At 35.8% G+C, this 19,754-nt stretch overlaps 2 long non-coding RNA genes and 1 pseudogene across 3 annotated transcripts in view; 1 reads left to right on the top strand and 2 right to left on the bottom strand.

Moving 5' to 3' along the window:
• The window catches only part of LOC110828868 (glucose dehydrogenase [FAD, quinone] pseudogene), a 400,823-nt pseudogene that overhangs the window by 234,278 nt on the left and 146,791 nt on the right, over nucleotides 1–19,754 (bottom strand). The window lies entirely within an intron of this gene.
• On the bottom strand, nucleotides 961–1,720 carry LOC147873881 (uncharacterized). The gene is made up of 2 exons (XR_015535084.1): nucleotides 1,233–1,720; nucleotides 961–1,106 (listed from the first exon to the last, which is right to left on the bottom strand). It is a non-coding gene; the product is annotated as an uncharacterized LOC147873881 (long non-coding RNA).
• Nucleotides 2,885–7,988, top strand: LOC147873880 (uncharacterized). The gene is made up of 3 exons (XR_015535096.1): nucleotides 2,885–3,049; nucleotides 5,290–5,432; nucleotides 7,805–7,988. It is a non-coding gene; the product is annotated as an uncharacterized LOC147873880 (long non-coding RNA).

The raw sequence follows: 19,754 nt of genomic DNA, 5'->3' as shown, positions 1-19,754 counted from the left end.
TCTGTGTTGTAGAGATAAGCCTAAGTACAAGTGCATTCACGCATACGAACGACACATTCAGAGGCGTGATTTTGTACCTGCGTACCGCGTGTAGCCTGTGTTCATCCTCAGCGGAAACTCCTGGAACGATCGACGAACGCCGAGTACAATCGCTCGTGCACCAGTTTTCGGGTGAGTACAGATACGATTGCTTGGGTAATGAACAGGATCAAAGATTGAACTTCTGAGGGCCTACGATACGTTAAGTGGAACTGCGAACATGTATTGTGCTTTCTTTTTCATATATTATGGGCAACGTCAAAATTGTTTACATCGAAAGTTTAACGCAATAATACGTGTAGGGAAATTTCACTTCAAAAATTATACCCTCTCGTTTATTTACAAAATAGTAAATATACGTATAACTCAATGGAGCGGAGTCCTTGAAAATCTAGTAGTCACACAGCTACTCAAGATATTTCGAATATTCACTGCCGTCTGTACACGGCAACTGAATCCAGTCCATACTCCCCGTCACCCTCTTTCTAAATGCAAAGTTCAATAATGTCCTGTTATCTACATCAAGGTCTTCTGTGTGATCTCTTTCCAGCCTCTCCTCTCCCAGATACAAGCTACTCTCCCCTGATATTGTCGTCTAATATCTAGTTGAAAGCACAAATTTGGAGATCCTCTTTATGCAATTTTGCTCAAACTTCTGTCACTTTATCCCTCTTCAGCAACAATCCTCAAACACTTCAATCTATGTTCCCTTAACATGAGAGATAATAAGGTAGTATATTTGCGTCATATTGTAAATTAGGTTAATATTTTAATATTTTCCGTCAAATCACAATTTTAATAAGATAATAAAATATAAAATATTTAAAATATCATTTCACGTTCCGCATCGAATGATCGATTTACAAATTGGAACGTCTCTTACGACATGTTTCGGTTATATTTAACCGTCCTCAGGTATAAATTAGATTGGTAAATTTAAAACTCGAATTACAATCATTTACAATGTTATGCAGTTTATTGAAATGTTCTTATCAGATTACTCTTATATATTAGAACGAAGGTATTGTTTTTTATATGGTGTGGTTCATCTGATGTTCAATATTAGTCTGTAAAGTAATGATTTAAATAAAACATTAATAAATATGGAGTAATATAGAAAACAAAATGATGGAAGTAAATAAATAGTAGAATGTATAAGTAAAATAAAATAAAATTAATTTAATAAAACATACCGGTGATGAGTTGATAGAGACATGACGTGTCTGGCGGAAGACATCTAGAAGTATTACTGTGTCGGGTCGAGGTTTAATACTGAATTGCGGTTGCTCGTGGAGTGCGTAGGTGAAAGGAGGTTGTTATGGTTGGGGTCAAGGATCTGGAGGGCATTGAAGATGGGGTTATTAAGAAAAATATTGTTGTCGTTTAGGGAAAGATTTTGTTTATATGTTTGTTGTATGTAATATTTCTCTATTGTATCTCTATTTCTTTTGTTACGTACTATTTTTAGAATGTCCATAGTTTGTGTAATTGTATTGTATGAGTGTCCTGTGTTTAGAATATGCTTTGCGTATGCAGAATTTTCTTTATTGTGTTTTATGGCAGCTATATGTTCTTTATATCTTTGTGTAAAGGTGCGTCCAGTTTGTCCTATAAAAGTTAATTGGCAATCTTTACATTTTAATCTGTATACACCTGGAAGGTTATATTGATTATTAATATCTATTGATGGTTTTTGTTTGAGGATGTTTTTTATTATATTGTTTGTTTTGAATTCAAAGTTTTTAATTTTTCTTATAATGGTTAAATCTAAGTAGTTTAGTGTATTATTGTGTTCTAGTTCTAATGTAAATTGGATGTTTTGATTTATGTTGTTGAATTCGTTAAGTACTTGTTGAATATTTGTCTTTTTCGTATTATAAATTATTAGTATATCATCTACATATCTGCTATAATATTGAATATGATTTTTATTTAATATATTCGTTATGTAATTGTGTTCGAGATATTGGAGAAATATTTCAGATAATATGCTTTATAATACGAAAAAGACAAATATTCAACAAGTACTTAACGAATTCAACAACATAAATCAAAACATCCAATTTACATTAGAACTAGAACACAATAATACACTAAACTACTTAGATTTAACCATTATAAGAAAAATTAAAAATTTTGAATTCAAAATTTACAGAAAACCTACAAACACAAGTACTATAATTCATGCTTCATCTTGCCACCTCATTAAACACAAACAAATGTCCATTAACTACCTAATAAACAGAAGAAACCTATATCCAATATCTACAATAAACAAGCAAATTGAATTAAACATAATACAACAAATCCTTAGAGAAAACGGATATAATAACTACGATTTAAAACCTAAAAAAACAACAAAATCTAACGAAAATGAAAACATACAAAATAAATGGGCCACTTTTACATACATTGGAAAAGAAACCAAATTCATAACAAAAATATTCAAAGAAAACAAAATAAAAATTGCTTTCAAATCAAACAATACAATAAAAAACATCCTCAAACAAAAACCATCAATAGATATTAATAATCAATATAACCTTCCAGGTATATACAGATTAAAATGTAAAGATTGCCAATTAACTTATATAGGACAAACTGGACGCACCTTTACACAAAGATATAAAGAACATATAGCTGCCATAAAACACAATAAAGAAAATTCTGCATACGCAAAGCATATTCTAAACACAGGACACTCATACAATACAATTACACAAACTATGGACATTCTAAAAATAGTACGTAACAAAAGAAATAGAGATACAATAGAGAAATATTACATACAACAAACATATAAACAAAATCTTTCCCTAAACGACAACAATATTTTTCTTAATAACCCCATCTTCAATGCACTCCAGATCCTTGACCCCAACCATAACAACCTCCTTTCACCTACGCACTCCACGAGCAACCGCAATTCAGTATTAAACCTCGACCCGACACAGTAATACTTCTAGATGTCTTCCGCTAGACACGTCATGTCTCTATCAACTCATCACCGGTATGTTTTATTAAATTAATTTAATTTTATTTTACTTATACATTCTACTATTTATTTACTTCCATCATTTTGTTTTCTATATTACTCCATATTTATTAATGTTTTATTTAAATCATTACTTTACAGACTAATATTGAACATCAGATGAACCACACCATATAAAAAACAATACCTTCGTTCTAATATATAAGAGTAATCTGATAAGAAAGTTTCAATAAACTGCATAACATTGTAAATGATTGTAATTCGAGTTTTAAATTTACCAATCTAATTTATACTTGAGGACGGTTAAATATAACCGAAAGATGTCGTAAGAGACGTTCCAATTTGTAAATCGATCATTCGATGCGGAACGTGAAATGATATTTTAAATATTTTATATTTTATTATCTTATTAAAATTTTGATTTGACGGAAAATATTAAAATATTAAAATATGAGAGATAATGATTCACACCCATACAAAAGAAAATCAAAATTTTGTATGCTTTAATCATTTTGTTTGTCGATACCAGACAAGCAATCAGAAGTCACGGAGTTGGGTTGTATGAAACATTCCCTGAGATTAATCTTTGTGCAATTATGTTCCGTCTTTCCGTGTTGCTTTAAACTTCGTCTCACTTTTAAGTGTTTATTATCTACTTTTATAAAATTGTTTTTGTCCTAAATTATGTTTGTCAGTGACATCTACTATTTTCTGCTCTTCTAGACCAATTCCCATACTGGCACCTAATACAGCCTTATATTCTTTTTTAATTTACAATTTCAAATAATACGAACCTCCCATTGTCGCTAGTACATCTCTATGTTAAAGGTAATTAAAATTGTAAAGAAGAATTTGTGTTAAATACGTCACTATCACTTTAAAAAATTTATTTTTTCCTCGACACAGAAATGTGATGTATGGAGTTACATTTGTTGCTGCAACTGCATGTGAGTCCTATGCACGACGTAAAATAATCACATAGAGAACTGTATGATATGGTTTAGCGAGTTAAGCCTGTCATGAATCGTCTCTACAGTTTAATCATGCCGGCACATTTAAATCACAGTTAGTTCAAAAGTAACCCTTATGATTTATTTTATCACAGCTGCTTCTTTTGGTAGGATTACACTTTCGTTCATATGGGGACCATTGTATGCAAAGGTACAAATGATATATACAATAATTTTTAAGTCATGACAGGATAGGCGAAGGAAGAAGTCTATGGAAAAATCTTACCAGAAGAAGAGATAGGATGGTGGGACACATTCTGAGGCACACAGGATTGGTTAATTTCGTAATGGAAGGAACAGTTGAAGGGAAGAATTGTAGGGGGAGACAAAGGTTGGAATATGTGACGCAGATTTTTGAGGATGTTAGCTATAAAAATATGTGGAAACGAAGAGATTGGCGCGAGATAAGCGAAAATGGAGGACCGCATTAAACCAGTCGAAAGACTGATGATAAACAAACAAATTTAAAACATTTACTAACTACAGGCTGGGCGATTGGGTTTCGATCCCCGACGGCGCCAGAGGATTCTTCCTCTAGCCCCTGCGTCCAGACCGGCTCTGGGGCCCACCAAGCCTCCTGTCCAGTAGGTTCCGTGGTTCTTTCCTGGGGATAAAGCCGGCCGGGGCGTGATGCTGATCACTCACCCCATCTAGTGCCGAGGTCAAGAAAGAGTAGGAGCTATACCTCCACTTCCCCCCTCCCCAATGCCTGCATAGGCATGCAGCGGGACGCAAAAAATAACACATTTGTTTATTCTTTATTTTCTGTTTGAATAAAACTACATTTCAATTATTTCGTATAGTCCGAAATTCAATTTGTGTTAATATCTCAACCACTTTGACGACGTAGTGCTTCTTAATATTTTGTTGTGTCTGTATGCGTGGTTGTAATACTATTACGTTACGATATTTTTTATTAGTATAAAATACTTTTGCTTCCAAACATTGGTAATTATAAATTATACAGTAAATAAAGTCTTAATATAGAAAAACTATTATATCTGATATAAGATAACATGTCCCTGTGTTTGTGTTTTATCAATATCTATTCAGAGAAACAAAAACGTTTCTTTAAATTCATATTTCCTCCCTTCGACTACGTAATAAACGATGTTTTATATTTATAAATACATGCTAAGTCACAGATATCCGCGACTCCATTATAAATGTGTCAACATACTCCTTCCTACTTCATCTAATGGGCTAAACTGAAATATAATTAACGTCTTTCTCTCCGAGTTATAGTCGTATCGTCTTATCGGGAAGAAATTGACTGGGTTCTTGAGAGATTTTTGCACTGAAACCGATAAACAGTGTTTGAGCATCAAGATCATTAGACGTCAAATCGAAACAGCAGGAGATCTTATACGCGATGTTCCTCCAATCAAGTAAGAAAATTTATATGTTTCACACAACATCTAAAATACATTTGTAAGACTTGAGGTTCTCACAGCGGTGAGTATGAAGACGGATATCTTCATAAAATACATTTAGTTGATTCTTAACCATTAGTATACTACTTCACTTTGTTTACTCAGAATATATGTATAAAATTCATAGTAATTGTTCTGTGATTATCACTATAATGTCACATTGAGAGAAAATTTGTTGACCAGTTAGTGAAGTAGCTAATGTCGCCCAAACGGTTGCAGTAATCAAAGTATTCCACTGAAATAATCGTTGCAATTGTCCGTTAATTAGTTCGTAGCAAGAAGGGTAGTGATAACAATGTAAGCAAGGTAACATTGTTCTTCACGATATAACGCGAATATCATTGTTGCAGTAACGCTTTACGAGGCCACTGTTGAGCAACAACTCGTTTCAACGACATTCTATGTCAATTCTTGCACTGTGTTAAGGAGTTATTGTTTTTCAATATATTCCTATAATTATCTCTGTTCCTATTGTCAAACATCAATGCCTGAACATGTTTGTATTTCTAACACCCAAAACAACAATAAGATTATCATCTCCGCGAAACTTCAAATATCAGACGTGTGTTAAGGGAAATGTTGCACTTGTGTCCCTACAGTACCGATGCACAAAATGTGTTCAGACTACAACCCGGTTCTCAGTTTTACGTAACAGTAGTTAATGACAATGAGGCGATGGTTCCCGCTATTGCACAAGAAAGACCTTGGTAATATTGGTTGCCTTACTCATAATAGGTAAAACACCAGAGACTTAGAAGGAAACAAAATGTGCTTTAGTTTGCACTCGTCCCCGAGGAATACCTAAAACTTTTCGGAACGAAGAAATTTGAAATACGTTACTTATTTTTGAAAGATGAATTATGAATCATGCTAGGCTATTTATCGACGGCTCTGAAGCGAAGTGGCCGACAATCTGCATAAAATTAAAATGTTGGTAACGAAAAATTTGCGTCAAGTTTTGTGTATTTTGTATTTGGTTTTCTGTATCCGCGGTTCGCAATTCCTATCCTACGAGGTAAAATAAATCAGTGGTTTCTGAGATTCCTGGGGGCAGAGCTCTGACGAAACCCGAAACCATGTTCCTATCCTCCAGAATAACGGTGCATCATATTCGCATTAGTGTGAATTTATTACGCTCTGTATTTTTGCGTTTGTTAAAGGAACTGACATCATAATTTTTAATAGGTGTTAACACTGGCGGTTCCCTTAGCCCCCAATTTCCAATACGTCTTGGGTATTACCCATAGCGGTTTTACTATCCACAGCGTTTATCTGAAATATTACACCACGCTTTGCGAGGAATCACTTTATTTTATTCATTTGTGAACTAGGCGGATATTAGAGCGAATGTCCAAAAAAATTTATTTTTTTCTACATAAATTATAATAATAAAAATAAATTAAATGACATATTTGTAATAATCCTATCCCAGCTCTCTGACTATAAAGGTGCCGATTTAGTTTGTAAAATTAAGCCTTCAAAAGTTTGTATATGTTAAGCTTTCAAAACTATCAAAAATATTTACGTATATTTTATATTCGTGTATTGAAAAGTGTTAATAAGACGTTTAATTGCTGACAGAAAATAACAAAGTACTTCATAGCAAGCTTACAGTTGTCCTCCGATTTGTTTATTTTATAATTTCATGTCAGTATACAACGAACACATTGAACTATCCCACAGAATAGACAGATATTAAAATTGAATTAATTTGTGGTCCAAGCGGTGAAACTCATTTCAGCATACATCCTATGTTACTGCATCGAATGACCAGAGCTCCGAACTCACTACAAAGCCCGTTTCGTTTCCCATTCCATTTATATTAAGGTGCGTGTTTCGGTATGACCAAGTCGTCATTTTTCATCGAAACAGCAGTGATCGGCCATATTTTATCATTTTATCTCAGTGCAAAAAAAAATTGTGCATAGCGACCATTGTTACCACTGAAAGTTTAATAAATACAGATGTGAACACATGATTCAGTGTCTGTGTTCTTCATTGTCGGCCTCACTTCGACCTCCACCTCCTTGATTATCGTTCCATACAACGCATATTAATTCCAAATTAGAGGATGGGATTTTGATTTCAATTATAAAGATATATAGAGTAATATTTCATTCTCATTTTGTATGGTCTGTGACGTTTACTGGCGGTGTAAGGATAGGGTTGAAACACTGTTAGTAATTTACTGTGTTACAGTGTTCACAACAACAGACTCATTTACTAGAATTGTGGAATATAATAAGAATCGGGATTAACTATAATGATTTTTTGTCTATTGTCTAATGTAACTATCTCTCCCCTTGTGACATTTGTTATTCTCACAGCGGCAAGTGTGAAGATAGCAATCTTCTAGGATATTTCACCCTATACTCTGGTACAAGTTTACTCATCGCAGTGATGATAGAGAGAGCAATCACTTCTAAAACGTCTGTTAACATTTACCAGATTACACGACACAACAACCCAGAAGACAGTCATCTGCTAACTCGCAGCCACATAACATGAAATCTCACATGTATGTCAAAATATATTCTTGTATTCAATTCATTAATTTTAATTCATAGTGGATCAGGTAACAAATTACTTTTTGCTAATTTATGTGTTAAAACTGATAGTCCTCAGAATTTGCAATTTGCTAGCGAAAGGTCTATTCAATTTCAATCCATACTAATACCGTGATTTCTGTTCCTGGATGCACTTTGAGGTCACCTAAATGATAACAGGGGCTTTTATTAGAAGGTAATTATACGCCTATTTACATATTAATAAATAGTATTCGAGTATTATGAAATAATATACATAAAAGTGTTCAAATTATATATTTGCTAAAATTAATATTACGACATTCAGATGAGTGACTGTTGAGGTACATTTTTGGGTTCTGTTTTGAGCACGGATTTTTCTTTTCTCCATAATCCAGATCGGTTCTGGATCCACAGAACCAAGGAACTTTTATAAGGTTTAAGACGCTTGACATTATTACATTAGTATTATATCATTCGACCACATATGGTCTATGTTACTGACACCGTTGTTAATAAAATTCACTGATATATAATCGCCGTTTAAAAAAACTTTTTCTTTCTTCTTCAGGAAAAGTAATGTAGTAGGTTGGTCTCATCAAACAAAACAATTTTTATCTGTTGAAAATCTGTCCGAGACTTGATGTCCAAGATCCAAGAGAAAATATTATGACGACGATTCGACTATTGCTATGGTCTCTATGTCAATTCTGATTTATTTATAATAAATCAGTTTACAGAGTCTACGCATACAGGCAAATCTCTCCTACTACAATTTCTAAGTCTCTGTCTCCACACGTGACACACACACACACACTTTTCAGATCACAGGAACTGTCATTCAAGCCGTTCCGGTCCCCAAGCTTGGCGCTCTTCACACACACAGCCCTCGGCGCATAGCACCCCACTGGACACACGCTGGATAATCAGCCGCCGCGGTCCACGAACCCGGTGCTCCACACTCGCAGCCGATCCTCACAGTTCCACCGTGGACCGCTCGATAGCTCCGAACTCTTTCATCACATACCCCACACAAGACTCTCGCCACTCTCTTCACACTACTCACGTGACGACTCTCAGGACTTCACCGCTAGAACTCTCGCACAAGACTTTACTCTCCCGCACTCTTCGCTTCTGTTCCACCATCCACATCAACTACCAGCACTCGGGTAGGCGACCTTTTATATTCGCCGGCCCAGTCGCGGAATATTTAAAATCAAGTATCTAGCAGATTCGCTTACTGGAAAGTTCTAGTAAGGAGGAGAATGCGCCGTCTCGAACATTCCGCGGCGGCCAAACCTACAGTTTGCGGCGTCCACTAGCCAGGGAGGGGAGTTTGGCGGCCCCTTCCTTCCAGCGCGAGCTTTCGGCTCTTACGGCGCCACATCACAATATAACACAATACTATTTATTGCCATTCTCGACCGTTTATGCGAACAAACTCAATGGAGCATCCACCATTTAATATTTCAAGCAGTATTAGACGAAGAATTACCCCAAATGTGTTGCGTTGCTTAATTTCTTCCGTTCGTCCATAATTTCATTTATTTTAGATACGAAATCTTCGTATATACAAGAACAGAGTTTTTCTAATAATTAAAATAATAATTTCCTTTAATGCCTTCCATGCTACAAACGACGTTCTTCTGAGGGATATCAGCCAGTAATTGATGTTTGGCATTAATTTCATTCGGTGCAATAACACAAATTCTTTTGTGATGAATTTGAAGATTTTGGCTAATAAATGTAATATTTCGTCTCTTGAGAGTTAATATTCGAATGCCCGGCGAATGCCAGATCTCGTGAATCAGATGCATTGTGATTTTTCTCAGTCTGACACAATGACTAGTTTTAAAACTTTGCATATCGTGTAGTGTATTAGAATATAAAATAAGTAAACAAGCAACTATTAACACTATAAAAAGACACTATTGCCACAGTAGGGAGAAGCGGTAATGAAAAAGACACAAGTACTACTGGAATTCCATTCCCGTTTCGATGTCATGTCACATCACAGCGTTCTCATAACTGTTGCTATTGACAATATAATGAGTGTAGCGCCACGATGGCTCCTCCTAGATAAAAGTTTTCAAAACTTGAGATTTGAAACACATTATTTGAGAAACTTTCCCTTCTTTACATTTTTCGGTATTTTTCTAACTAACCATCCGTGTATGCTCATCATATTTAATAATCTTTCACCTTAACAATATTTTTAGGGGAGTAAAAGACAACACTGAATACATTACAAAAGTTGTAAATTAAATAGTAATTAACTTGTTCTTACTCGTCAAATAAACGTAGGATTGATTATACAGAAAGGAATAATTATTCTCTCTGTATGTTCTGTTCGTAATAGCAGGGATTATATTCTGTCTATTCTATGTTGGGAGACCTTGCATAGGCACAAACAGGGTCTCTTTCTGGATCAGACAGACTTTGGCGAATAAATCTTTATGTACCACATTCAATTCACAGACTCTCCTAAAAGAATCACAGAAACCCCTTTCAACTCTATGTTTACTACTCGTCTTACGCACACTTCCGATTCGTTACAGTAAACAATCGGTTCTGCACAAATGACATTAATGGAAAGCTTATTACGTTTAACCAAACTTAAAACACTCGAAAGGCTACCATTTCGCGTATAATACTTCATTGAGTGCACTACTAAATGCTGATATACATTGGGGAAAATTAAATCGGCTGTTTTTAATAATAGATATTGGGCCTTCAACATACAGTAATAATTTTCGATAATGAATTAGCTACTCGAAACTTACTACAAAGATTTGGAATGTAGATTGTTTTCATACGAACAACATACAACTGTTATCGCTTTCATAAGCGATATTTCTATTTTGTCCAAACCTTTATGAATATATGCTGTCAGGATAAAAAGTAAGATTTTTGAAGATTTCCGTCTTCTGGGTTGTTGCGCTGTGCTCCGTCATCAGGGCGATGAATATTCATCGTCCTGATGACGGAGGCAGTATGACCTCTGAAACGTTGGTTAACATCGACCAGACTACACAGCGCAACAACCCAGAAGACGGAAATCTTCATACTCACCGCTGTGAGAACCTCAAGTCTTACACAGTAAGATTTTTCTTACTTTCACTTGGCTATACCTACGTTTTCTGTCCCTGAAACTGTTAATACAATGCGATTACCCTAGCGTATCTTCTATAGCACGTACAATAACGCGACCTACTTGCCACATAATTTTTCTTTCCCTCCTTTTTCTTGCCATAAATGACATCATTTGCGCATTCCATGGGACTTCTGAATGCATAATCGATTCCGACCACGCAGCTATAGAAGCTGACACCTACGGAGTCCACATTTTGAGAAAAAAAGAAATATACAAAGATATATCTAAGAATAGAGTCCATCGTTTTTATATTATACCGTGTCTCAGCTATTGCCTGAAGAGACATTGTATTTTAAATAATAAAAGATATTACATGTTTTTTTCCAGATTTTTATCAGGTTTCTGGTTGCTGATGAAATAAAACAGAAGGACACTCAAGAATTTGGCTAATCAACAGATCATTGGTCTTCACCATTCAAATTGACGGATAGGCTTATTCTTGAGTGTTCGATAGATAAACAGCATTGCCTATTCCAACTTCAAAATACAGTTTGATCATTTCATATTTATTCGTCCTCTTTACTATTTAACTAACCAGCTAGCTATCTTAACTCAAGGTCCTTTCTTGAGAAGGTAATAGCCTAACTAACCAAGAAATACCCCGTCTTTTATAGAATTAAAAGGTTCACTTCTATGTTCATAATAGCCAGGAACCGACTATTACCTCAAATTAAATTAATTCAATCCACACACGAACTCCTTTTCTATAAGATGTACTTAAGAATTGTCCTCCTATCTGTGCTTTTGTCTTTCGAGTGGCTTCTTCCTTTAAGATTTTCTAATAAAAATTTTGTGTGCATTTATCATTTTTCCATGCGGGATGGGACAATAAATTATCTGAACAACTTGATGCCGTAGAGGAAGGAATTTCTATAAATTACTGCTTATAATTCCTTTGCGAATGTTATCTTATTTGTAACAGTCACCCACCCCACATAAAAAGCTTAATCGGCAGCCTATTTACAGCCAGTATAAGTATTTTAATTATAATATAAAAATAAGCTAGTGGCCATCATTTGAACCAAGGAAACAACAAAGAACCTTAGACAATATATCTTGCTGCCGGGTCGAGATTTTAACCCAGGACCTTCTGAATACAAAGTAGGAGAGCTAACCTTTAGGTTGAAACATTCTGTTCCACATTTTAAAATTCCCAAATTTCAGTTACTTAATATGTAGAACTTGTAATTATTTTTAGGAACGCACATTTATTTTGTGACTCTTTAAACTTCTGTTTCTTAATTATAGAAGCAGTAAAAACCATAACAATGCAACAACACCAGCTGACTATGAGAGTTTCAAAAACTTATTTTATGATTTTATTAGACGATGGAAAACATCCGGAAAACTTGTTATTTTAAAAACGCACCATAGTCACAAACTTTTAGATTTGAATTTCAAAAAAGATTTCTGCACTATGATGTTATGACACAGCGGCTGTACTGAATTTGAAAAATCAAAGATAATTGACATATCCTACGTAAATTCTTGAATGACGTTATTACATTAGAATAATGATCTCATTTTGCATGCTACCAAGTTAGCGTAGGGGGCATCACTACTTTTACAATGAATACATAAATACATAAATAAACATTTTTATATAATCTTTGAATTCCATTGGTATTAACTGAGAAACATACAACGATAAACTAATTTATGAGCTGAATGATTTACAATAATGTTTTAGATATATTGATACATTTTCTATGTAATAGAAGGAATCTGAGTAGCTATATTATGTAATAAGTAGTCTCTGTAGTCACACTCTGCTACGAGAAATATAGAAAGGAAAGACAAGGAGCAGGATAACTTTTACATTAAAATAATTTTATTTTACGATTTTTAATGTTGTCACCAGAATGAGAACACTGAAATTGGATGAATGTAGAAAAGATTTTTAGTAAGTAATAAAATAACTTCAATGTTTGAATGTTCTCCGAACATGATAAGCAGCGCGGTATTTGATTCATGTCAAAGATTATTATTTCCTTTCGTAAGGCAACCACTATACTTTTATAGCATAAATGTTTTCCCACAAATCGTTCATTGACGCCATCATACAAAAACGTGCTGAGTCTATAGGGGAAAGATTCAGTTGAATGTAAGTGCCTTGGATACAGAATCTGTAGTGTTACCTTACACTAGCATTTTACGCGGATCATTTCCCGGTGTTTATGAAAATATCTTGGGTCTCCTGCCAACTGCTCTAAAAAGACATCGTCTCTAAAGCATAAAAATGTTCACAATAACACGAACGAAACTTAGACACAGTCTTGTACGTGTAGCCAAGATGAAAATTTTACTTGTTTTTAATCCTTGTTCTTATGAATTCTCCACGAAGATGTTGCTTTGTTTCCATTGTTTAATTTTATAGTTTTATGAAAGAAACCCAATCTAGAATTGTCAGAAAATGTTGCACTTCTTTGGCAATGATTCCAATTTTCTATATTTTATTCAGCTATAAGGGACTGCTTGTTTGTTAAATTATTTAACGCCTACAGAGGCATAAACATCAGGAATGACTTTTAAATAATCAGACTAATTCTCCAAAAGAAATATAATATAACTGCGCAGAGTCAGCGTAAGTTCTGTGGGAAATGGGGTATTGTCACGATACAGAGTTCATTAGTTAGATAAGAGATATGGTCTTGTTTAATAAAAGTGCTATTGCGAACTTTCGAAATCTAGAATGTCTGAAATACGATGGGTTGGGGGGGATGAACTGTTGAAACAAAACGGAGGTTTTGAGTATTTTAATAAGTAATAATAAACGATAGTGCGTACGTAAAGTGAAGTGGGTTTGTCTTATTGTATCCACATCTAAACTGAATTACTGGGAATAAAACTATAAACAGAATGTATTTTCTTGCGATACTTTACTTTACGTGTTTCGTGAGGCAGGAAACGTATGCCAGATAGAATTACTAAGGCGTGTGCGTTGTCATCGTCAGAGGAAAAGTATACAAAATATATGTAGCCTGTGTTATGAGTGCTGATCCTGGCAAGGCGTACATAAATGCCACTTAGACGGAAATGCAGTTGGGTTTTATGCGTGGTGCTCTGAAAGTATTACGCTGACACAATTTCCTATCGGACTGCGAAGGATACGAACAGTTATGGATAAACTATATACAGAAGGAAATAGAGATTCTTATTCTTTGGACGATATTTCAAGGTACAAGAATGTGTCAGGTCCAGCGATTATCCCAGTTTCAGGACATTTACCAGTAATTGACACTTTCAATCACACATTAAAGTAGTTTAGATAAAAATATTTCATAATATACCAGGTGATTCAAAAAGGACTTTACAACTTTGAAAGTGTATAGAGATTTATTCAGAAGGCTTACAGAATCGGTTAGGTGTCGTTTTGTAGCAAAATAAATCAAGTTTGACTCACGTTGTGCCGTAGTAACGAATTCCGTCACCGCGAGAGCAAGCGGCAGTGCATTTAAAAATGGCTCGAAAATGTTCTCATACCACAGTTAGACGAAGATGATCAAGAAGGACGCATTCACTTCCAGCAAGACGGCGCACCACCTCACTACCTCAGAGAAGTCCGGGATTTTCTCAATAACCGTTTCCCAGGTCGGTGGATTGGTCGAACAGGGTCGATAGCATGGCCACCTCGTTCTCCAGATTTGACACTTATCGATTTTTTCTTATGGGGTTTCATTAAAGATCGTGTGTATGTTCCACCCTTACCTGTAAATCTCACTGAGCTCAAAGCTCGAATCACCGCGGAAGTTGCAGATGTGACACCGGATATGCTGGATCGTGTTTGGAAAGAAATTAATTTCAGATGGGATGTCTGCAATATCACCAATGACAATCACATCGAACCAAAATGACTGTTTGAGATAAAACGTGATTTGGGTTGCTACACAATCACACCTCAACCAATTCTGTAAGCCTTCTGAATAAATTTATATACACTTTCAAAATTGTAAAGTCCTTTTTGAATCACCCTGTATATGTCATTTTACGGTCATACAGAACGTGACCGGAATTTACATGTATTTAATAACGTTATTAGGAAAGAAAGCTTCTTATATCACAAAAGTTCTGATAAAATAAATAAATACATATATGTATAATCATTCTGAACCTACGAAGTAAACAATTTTTTCAATAAATTGTTTCAGTCTCCTGAGACAACATGTAAGTTAAAGTAAATACATTTTTTGAACACGATTTTATTTCCCTAAGTTTTATAAAATAATTCCAATAGTTCAAAATTATTTTTAAATGAGTAATTCTGAATAAGTAAAAATCTCAACAGAAAGACGTTTCCTTCAATGACAGAACAAGATTAATAAGCACAGCTAAAACAAACGCTAAACAGCATTATAATTAATAAATAACATAATATGGCGGCAAAAAATACTCACAGGCGTGATTTGCAAACAATGGGTGGAAATGCATGATATCAATGGTGTTAATATATCCTGGCATTATAATTTTTAAAACGTATACCCAAAAGTCAAAATCAGCGAGACACGGCCACTACCGTAGCGTGTGGCCCGGACAGGCCACTACGAACGCCGTGTCTGCGATAAGTCTATTAAAACTGCATACAAAATACAGACCGCAGCTTGTGGCAGCCACCGGTGGCGGTGGCTAGTGGCTCCGTTTGCGCCCGGCCTTATAGCAGATTTAACTAAACGAAACGAAGAGACAACACATCAGAAAGATTCCGGGATATACAGGAGACAAATCCGGTAACTAACATTTCACATTTAAGCCAAGATCTTACATAGGACTCTCAGGCAAAAAGTTAAGCAGAATACAAAGATGGAGCAGTTTAAACTAAAGACAAAGTAACTAAGAATTACTGTAAACTCGAAAGCTGAGTTACACGCTGAGAAGCAGAGCAACATCACAAGCCCAAAATGTATGTAGTACATTATAAGAGAACCTCATTCCTTATCTAGTCGTTATCCCCATATATGAACATCTTTCCGTCCTGTCGAGTAACATTCTAATTAGTTCGTCTGCAATATATTATATTACAGCAGCGTGCTTTAGGATACATCAGCTTTGATTAAGGTACAAATTTTCTTCACATCGTTTCTCTGTCAAGGACTGTCCGTCCATATATAACAACAAGTAGGTAATGTTAATGCAATAAAGTCTATGCCTTATTGTATTTTGGATAAGTAAAACAAGTCGTAGAGGGAATTATGTCATGACAGAATCGTTTTTGGCGACGTTATTAAATTGAAGGTGTTTGAGAAGAGGGTGCCGAGAGGAAAATCCAAACCGCAGAAAGAATAAGTGGCGGGTGAACTGAGGAAATTGCATTATGAGGAGATTTACAATGAGCTTTCTGTGCCAAGTAGACATGCTATTAAATGATAAAGTCAAGGCAGATGGTAGGGCACGTAAGAGATATGGGAAATCCTTACAAAATTTATTCGGAAAACCTCGACACATGGGTGTTCTCTGAAAACGATAATGAAGCTACAAGTTAAATATAATGTTGGGCACTTACTGACATCTGAGTGACTATGAGTCGCTTAAGAGGGACTCTAGTCTATGGGGTTACAAACCAACAACTAAATGTCCAACTGCAATAATTCTTTTACACTATATAACAAATTTTGTTATTTTCTGTTAGGGTTAAAATACAAACTAAATTTGGATAAGTTCTCCAAATGTTTACTATTACAAATTTTTTTAAACAGATAATAGTAATAAACTACAACTACATAATATAGATCATATCCAAGATTCTGACTTTGGACCTGTATCGCATAAAAAGATATTATTTTATTATACCGGTATTTGTTATTTTCATACCACCACAAAAAATCGCAGAAAGATTACTGATGACATGATATAATTTATTTGTGCCCTATTTGAAAATACTAGTCATTGTATATAAAATAAATAAACAAGCGACAATTAACACTATAAAAAGACACTATTGTCATACGCGTTTCAACCTCAAGAGGTGGTCATCAGTGGCATCAAGGAAATTAATTCATTTAATCAAAAGGTTTAAATTGGATTTAGAAATAAATAAAGTGTTTCAAAATTTATTTCAAAACTATACTGCACTAGATGCTGTTATTCACAGAGTAGAACTATACACTTATCTATTGATCCGATGGTTCGGTAGCCGTAGATGGTCTGCGGCGAGCTGTGGTTGCGTTGTCCATACCTGTGAACTCAGAATCGTGGGTGAGAGACTGTCGGTTGGGATGTGTGGGGTATATATATAAGTTCGAAATCAGGGTGACCAACTATTAAAAAAATACTTTCTTCTGTTTAATGCTAGGTCAAATAATATTTTGGAATTTTGGGCGGCAACACAGCCGTAAGATTTAATTGATTGTAACGGCTCTTTCCAGGTAAAAATATTCCAGCAGTTGAGGTTGTTGAAAACACAAGATTTTAAATAACGTTTCCCTTTTTATGTGTTAAAGCATTTTTACAAACAACACACGTCTTCTACGGCTGGAGACATATGGAACAGTCTGTGTATAGAATTTTTGTCGGAATACCTGATTGGGAGAGACAACTCGAAAGTCCTACATGAAGATTACAGGATAATAATAAATTTGGCCATTCAAAAATGAGGTGTGAATTTGTGGATTGAATTCGATTGCCTAAAAATAAGCTTTGTGTTGCTATATTTTGATTTCGCTAATACAATTTTGTGTTTAAGAAAACAGAGGAATTTATAGATCAGCTAATTCTCCATCCTTTTCTTAAAAAGTACATCTCCGCTTAGTAAACGTCTTGGTAATGAGAACTGAATTGACTCAAGTCCTTGTCCAGTGACTGGTTGTGGTAGCAACGTTAACATTCTTGTTCTTATAGGAGGGAGATTAGATACACCTATCTCTCCTATTGCTACTGTACTCACTAAGTCGGGTGAGAGGGGACATGATTTTAGAGTGGGCTGAGTGGTGCACATTCTGAATCCGATCAAGCAGAGACTCGGAACAGCCCCAACCTGATGTGTGGAAGTTAAATATCATTTTTTACCCTCAGATTAGTCTGCAACCGGTTCAACTCTGTATTATGATTCCCATACCAATAGTCCAACTAGGAGAAGAAGATTCATTTTACACATTATCAATGAGACTATACAAAGACAATATTTTGACAAACTAAGGAGCAGAACCTGAGGCATTCCAAGGAAAGACAATGTCATTGTCATCTACTCTAGTCTCCGCTAGTCTGCAATATGATTGCTGTCACAAAGCACATCAAGACGTTTTAACGGCCTGTGCGTCGTACATCGTCTACAGGACAGATAGAGAGTTAAAATCATCGTATGTTTTTGTGCAAGTTCAACAAATCAGTTTGATTATACAGACGGAGATAATTTTTCAGATTTTATTCTCACCAAACATCGCAGTGCTATAGTTGGAAATATTGCTTTATGTTTGTGAAGTCCCATACGCTGCGACCTATTACCTTGACCATCTTTTTCGTGATACGAGGTGCGATTGGAAAATTTCCAGACTGCGCGTATAAAAACCCGTACACTTATCTCAGGTATTAAATTCATCCATCACCCTCGAAGTAGTTCCCCTGGGAGTGAACACAACGATCCCAGCGCCGCTGCCAAGCCTGAAAGCATCCCTGGAAATCTTTCTTTGTCAGCCTGTCAAGCACCATCTGCGATTCTGCCTGAATCTCTTCTATCGTCTCAAATCTCCTTCCCTTTAGCTGAATTTTCATCTTTGGGAAGAGGAAGAAGTCACACGGAGCTAAGGAGGGTGCGGGATGACGGCCATGGTGTTTGAGGCCAAAAAATTTGAGGGTGGTGTGCGCTGGCGAGTTGTGATGATGCAGCAGCCAGTTGTGGTTGCGCCACTTTGACGGCCGCTTCCGTCCTTTAGAATCAGCTGACAGGTCCCATAGCCTATCCCAACAATGTCGCACAAGTCGTTCATGGTACGACGTCGATCTTCGTGAATGGCCTGCCGAATCTTCGTAACATTTTCGGGCATTGTGCTCGAAGATGGTCGTCCAGAACGCTCGTCATCATCGACAGAGGTTCGGCCATTTTTAAAACGTGAATGCCACACAAACGTTTGTGCACGACCCATTGCGGACTCCCCAAATGCTTGCTTTAGCATTTCATAGGTTTCCGTAGCCATTTTGGCGAGTCTTTAGCAAGAGATTCAGGCAGAATCGCAGATGGTGCTTGACAGGCTGACAAAGAAAGATTTCCAGGGATGCTTCCAGGCTTGGCAGCGGCGCTGGGATCGTTGTGTTCACTCCCAGGGGAACTACTTCGAGGGTGATGGATGAATTTAATACCTGAAATAAGTGTACGGGTTTTTATACGCGCAGTCTTGAAACCTTCCGATCGCACCTCGTATCTTTATCCTCGAGGCAAATTTTAGACTAGTGCTTTAAAATAGGTCACGTCCTCTACCTTCTTCTATGTCATTCCAGACTATCATTCATGTTTAACGCCCCATTCAAGCCTTGGAAAACAGTAAACACTCACAATTAAATACGCTAAAGCCATCGAAAAAAATAGAATATTTTTACCTAAAGATCTTCAGAAATACTGAATTCTTAGCGACTTTTCTCAGAACTTCATAGCGCTGGGCTATTGTCCAGATT

This window comes from Zootermopsis nevadensis, unplaced genomic scaffold (genome assembly GCF_977971745.1).
Source record: "Zootermopsis nevadensis isolate Lab colony 2312 unplaced genomic scaffold, Znev_1.0 Znev_ptg000013l, whole genome shotgun sequence".
In the NCBI taxonomy this organism is placed as follows: domain Eukaryota; kingdom Metazoa; phylum Arthropoda; class Insecta; order Blattodea; family Termopsidae; genus Zootermopsis; species Zootermopsis nevadensis.
The sequence above is the reverse complement of the archived record's forward strand: the minus strand, read 5'-3'. Positions and strand labels throughout refer to the sequence as shown.